Below are 5,533 nucleotides of genomic sequence, written 5' to 3' on the forward strand. Positions count from 1 at the left end.
GCTAGCGAGCTTACGCTAGCCGTCTGCATGCTAATAGGGTCAGGCTAGTATCTTTCCATAGGTGAAATTTTTGTGAATTAAGTGACTGTTTGACAGGGTCTGTCGCTCCAAGCCGGAGGGTAGCAGCTCGGGCTTTTGTGCAGTTATTGGCCCGGAACTTCCGTTGTATGTGAAACCGGCATAAGACGAAGCTGAAGTTGGCCTCCAATTCACAGCTTGTGATTCTGTATTTAAGGGGAAAGCTAAGAAAACGTTTACAGACAGCAAGTGAATACAATTAAATATATATTTCTCTCTCTTCCCCTAGGAATCAGCGAAGCGTGAAATCCTTCAGAGATTGCATGCTACACATCTTGAAGAGGCAGCCTCTCGACATGGAAGGGTTACATTTTGTTTGCCATCAGAATTTAGTTTTATTAAGTGCTCTGGATGACGCAGTGAATGTAGGAGAAGAATTACTGTCTGCACTTACAAATTTAAGTACTGTTATCCAACAGGAGATGGAGAATGAGCAGACATTTATAACACTGGATTTGCAGAAGGGCTTTCGTGGGCGTCCACGATTGACGACGTCAGTAGAGACCCTCACACATCTTCTAGAACTTGGGCTGCCATCAAAATGCATCCCTAGACTCCTTGGTGTGTCGAGAGCTACACTTTTTAGGCGGATGGCTGAAAATAATCTATTTATATCTGCCTCATACAGTGGCTGCAGTGACGATGAATTGGACTCATTGATCGCAGGAATTAAGAGCACAATGCCAGATGCTGGGTGCAGAGTAGTCAAAGGTGCTCTACTTGCACAGGGACACAGAGTGCAATGGGACAGAGTGTATGCATCCATGCATCGCGTGGACAGTGTAGGTGTGCTTTCCAGGATGACTCGTCTGAGATGTGTGGTGAGAGAGGCCGTAACGGTTCCTTACCCAAAATACATGGTGCACATTGACACCAATCACAAGCTCATCAGGTATGTCTGTACACTATCTGTATCTGTTTAGTTCGTTTTTGTTTCTAGTTGTGTATCTGGCATTGTGTATATTGTATCACATCAACCAGAGTAATAGATCAGAGTTATGTAGTATGTTTTGGACTTACTACTTGTCTGATTTATTTTAATCTATTTTAATCTTTGGGGGAATAGATGGCTATTCAAGAAAGGTAAGAATTTTACCTATCAAGGACAAAGAACTGCAAAATTTTACTGACTGACCCCATTTTAAGCATGGAAGATGTTTTATTCTCATACATTTTAGTTTATTTTCTGTACAAACAGGTGGTGTTCCTTAGAAACAAATATATTTGACTTCTATGGTTTTCTGTCATCCAGCAGTGTAGCCTACCCCTAGGGTCATTCCATACCAACTCAGGAACCTCCTAATTCATAATTTGAAAAAGTCAGAATTAGCCGGTCTTTGCAATGTCAAAAATAAGCAACTGGTTAGCCTTGGCATACACAGCATATTCCTAAATCCTGTAGATTTTAATAGCCTTTTCACTTGAATGGTTTCAGTAAAGTCAATTACATGAACTTGACTTTGCAAAGTCGTATTGAACCTATTACGTATTATTCTGTTAACTTTGAGGGTGTACTTTTAACCTTTAACAATTTTCCTGTCAAGTTTACATCTGTCCCATTCAGCGAACTATTCCTCATGCCAATGCAGTTTTATCAGTGCTGAACTCTTTATTATGAACTGAACTAAAATTAACTGTTTTGATGATTTCTCATGTCATTAGATCCCATTATAAATTGAATGAGTCAATAGTTCTTACTGTTCCAACTGTCATTTAGGCATCGTTTTACCCCTTCAGAACTTTGTCAGCTGACTTATTTTACAGGGGAAAATAAATTCTTGACAGTATTGATGTATTATTCTATTTGTTATTGTATGTGTAGATGATGTACCTCAAGGTAGCAGACAACAACTGATCTGATACACACCTGGCATTCTTCAATGAAGCTGTGAATGAGCATGGGTTTCCTCTGAGGTAGTGATGTTATTTAATTGTAATTATTGTTATTGCGTAAATTTGAGGCTACCCTCGAACGGCCCCATCAGATGGAAAAAACAACAAAAAACACAAACTTATTATTGCAGATATAGTAGTGCTTTGCAGTTGGTTCAAAGTAGCATAGTCTGAACACATGCTTGGACCTACAAGTGGACATAATCAGCATCACAAACCCCCTCCAGGTCACTAAATTGCATCTGAAACTTGTATAAGCTCATTAGCACATCTATGAACAATTGTTAGATGACATTACAGAATTCTCAATGGTCTTACTCTTTCACATGACATGGGCTACTTTTAAATTGTTGTCTCTAACATGAATCAACTACAGTATGTTGTAACCTCACACATAGGCCTCCATGACAATATTTTTCTTTCTTAAATCAGTTATCAGAAAAGATATAACAATTGTCAATTGTTCCATAATCTAACTTGTACAATGGAAATAGAAAAAGTTGAGAATTGAAAACAAATCAACTGACCTTCAAAGTTGAGCGTTTTAAACTATTTTGAAATGTTTGCTCCATTGGACAATTTAAGGAAAGCTACTTTAAATAATAAACATAATTCAGAACATTCATTCAAAATTCTCCCCTTTAAAACTAGTGGTTTAAGAAATAAAAATGACAGTTACAATTTTCATTTGTATTTTTTAATATAAAGAGTAACAAACCAAAGCCCTTTAGTGAAAATTCAGAGTAAGTTAAGCCAGAGATGAGGGAAACTCTGGGTTTTCAGTTTCAGAGACCGAGATCAGATAAACCCTAGGGTTTCTCTCCTCCTGCAGAGCCTGAAGCAGTTGTCTGACATTTTCCTTTTTTTTTTAACAAAGCTACGCTGCCCTTCTTCTTTATAACACTGACTCTGTGGACATTAAGGCAGTTGTCAGGTCAACAGTTGCACTGAGACGCTTACTGTGGCTACATTACTGCAGCAGCCTAATCACTGTTAAACTAATCTCTATAAAACTAATCAATGAACAGTAATCTTTCATATTGTAGATGCACTGATTGGAACATTCCTATCATAGTTATCATGTTGGATATGATACATGTGACATTTCTGAGTGAGGCTGGCAGTGGTGCAGCAGAAACAAATAAAAGTAGTTTTAAAAGGGAGATTTTCATTCTTAGCTGCATAGCCTGACTGTGTTGACAGCATTTCATAAAATACAAAATTTTATCAATTTAAAATAGAACTTTACAGTCAGTTTGAACCTAGACACCTCTTCCACTGCAAAAAAAATCATTAATAGGCTAACCTACTGGGGCGGACTGTTACTTTACAATCTGTCTATGAGTAGGATAAACTATGTCTAATGTGTTTTGATTAATATTTTTATGTTGAATTATTGCCACCTGCATTTTGTCCCGTCATATTACAAATGAATAAACAGGCCTGTAGCCTATTTAAAATAAATGTAATGGGCTCTAGGAAAATTCCAGCACTTTATCATTCATCAAGGAAAGTCCAGTCTGGTAAATGATGAATGAGCAACGCTGTATTAAAAACTACTAAAATGTTAACGTATTGATCCTCCACTCCTGCATTTTAACGTGAATAACCTGTCATGGTCCGCGTTAGCACACATTCATTTTTTCAGCTCCACCCGATTTTTAAAATGGAGGCTCTGCCTTTATTTACCCATTGCCATGCTGAATCGTAGTATCGGAGCTCCATTGATGATGTTTTTTGTTATCCCCACACAGCGTTTCCATCAGGTTCAACATACTAAGAGTTGACTGAACTAATTCTGATCAGCTGTTCTGGAACTTGGAGTTTCACATATCACTCAGTTTTTTAAGCCTGCTTTCTGAAACGGGGCCCAGTAATCTTGCTTATTTACCAGTTTAAGAAAGAAACAATTGAAGTTACTTGTATTTCTCATTATACTTTGTGAGCACCTACAGATCAATTATACTACATACAGTACATAGACCTGTCAGACCATATTGTATTACTAAATTATGCAAAAAAGCAGGGAAATTTTAAAGGATTCACTTATTTGTTGGCACTTCTGCATAATTGTGTCCTTGATGAGATCTAAAATTCATGTTTTATTTTCAGAGTGAGAGGAGATCACGGAGGAGAAAAGTGTGGGGATAGCGGAATTAATGTTCTCAGTTCGTGGAACTGACATTAACAGCTTCATTAGGGGAAAAGCGCTACACAATCAGCGGTGAGTTAAAGTTAATTTTGGAATCCTAAAGGTAGTATTTATTAAGATGCCTACCATAAGCAATTGTAAGAAGACAATATCCTCACCAAAAAATCTACTGGCCATGATCGCAAATATAAAAATAAAAACCTCTTAGAATTTAATTTATAGTATTAACTCCCATGTCGGTTGATTTCTATTAAAATGTATACAATAATCAATTTGAAACATGGCCATTTATTCAGTGGCTGGGGAAAAGTTGTTATTCAAAGGATCTTAAAGGACACATTATGAAAAATGTATTTTTCCCTTTTTTTTTCCTTTCTTTAATAAACAGAGTTCGCCTCTGGCGTGATTTGTTCATGAGTGTTACAGGAGTGTATTACAATATCCTGCACTCTCTTGAGGACGAACACCAACTTGACATCAGCAACGTCCTACACACATTCTGCTGCCACTATGTTTTCCTACCGCGCATTCAGGCAAGCCTAGATGTCTTCAGTGATGCGTGGGACAACCATCCCATCAGGACTGAGCAGAACTTGACACCAAATCAGTTGTGGCAGGTGGGCCAGGCCCTTAACCCCGTTGCAGATTCTGATTCTGAGGTAAATAATGCATTAGTAATGTTGAGGCTAAATCAAAAAGACAATGCCAAAAAATGAAGGTTGTTCTGACTCTTGACCCTTATTAATTGAAGTCCTTTTCTTGGGATTCAAAAGCCATGGCTTGGTGCAAGCAAGAATAGGATTGTTTGTGTGCACCTCTAGTGAAGTGACAAGAATCTGAGCATAGCCAGGGCCCTGTTTCAGAAAGCAGGCTTAACAAACTGAGCTTATCCCTGAGCTCTGAGTTCATGTGTTTAATGAAATTATGTAAAACAGACTATCAGCAGATAATGGAAAAACTCACTTTTAAACTACATTTCTTTGTTTCAGCTGCACCACAGTCATCCTCACTCAGAAATATTCACATCATAGCCTATCCAACATAACTACCATATAGATGTTCCAATCAGTGCAACTACCATAATGAAAGATTTGTTCATTGGTTTTATACAGATTAGTTTAGTGATTAGGCTACTACAGTAGGCCTAATTTGGCTGTGTTTCAGTGCAACTGTTGCCAACCTGACAGCTGCCTTAATGTCCACATAGTCAGTATTATAAAGGACAGTGTAGCCTAACGATTTTATTCTGTGCTGAAGAGAAATCCACGTTGTCCGGAGATTCTCTCAGTCATCGATGACATGTTACCGCTTTAGTAATCAAAGCGGTCATGCTCAAGATCATGTTTGGGTAAAAAAAAAAAAAAAAACTAACCGGGATTTCAAGGTTTCTAAAGACGTAAATGCGTTCAG

At 37.8% G+C, this 5,533-nt stretch overlaps 1 long non-coding RNA gene across 1 annotated transcript; it reads left to right on the forward strand.

Annotated features, from left to right (window-relative positions):
* The first annotated feature begins 916 nt into the window (after window positions 1-916).
* LOC120565916 lies at window positions 917-4,110 on the forward strand. Its single transcript, XR_005640304.1, has 3 exons — window positions 917-970; window positions 1,901-1,992; window positions 4,084-4,110. It is a non-coding gene; the product is annotated as an uncharacterized LOC120565916 (long non-coding RNA).
* Window positions 4,111-5,533: the final 1,423 nt, after the last annotated feature.

The sequence above is a fragment of the Perca fluviatilis genome, chromosome 9, assembly GCF_010015445.1.
Source record: "Perca fluviatilis chromosome 9, GENO_Pfluv_1.0, whole genome shotgun sequence".
Lineage (NCBI taxonomy): Eukaryota > Metazoa > Chordata > Actinopteri > Perciformes > Percidae > Perca > Perca fluviatilis.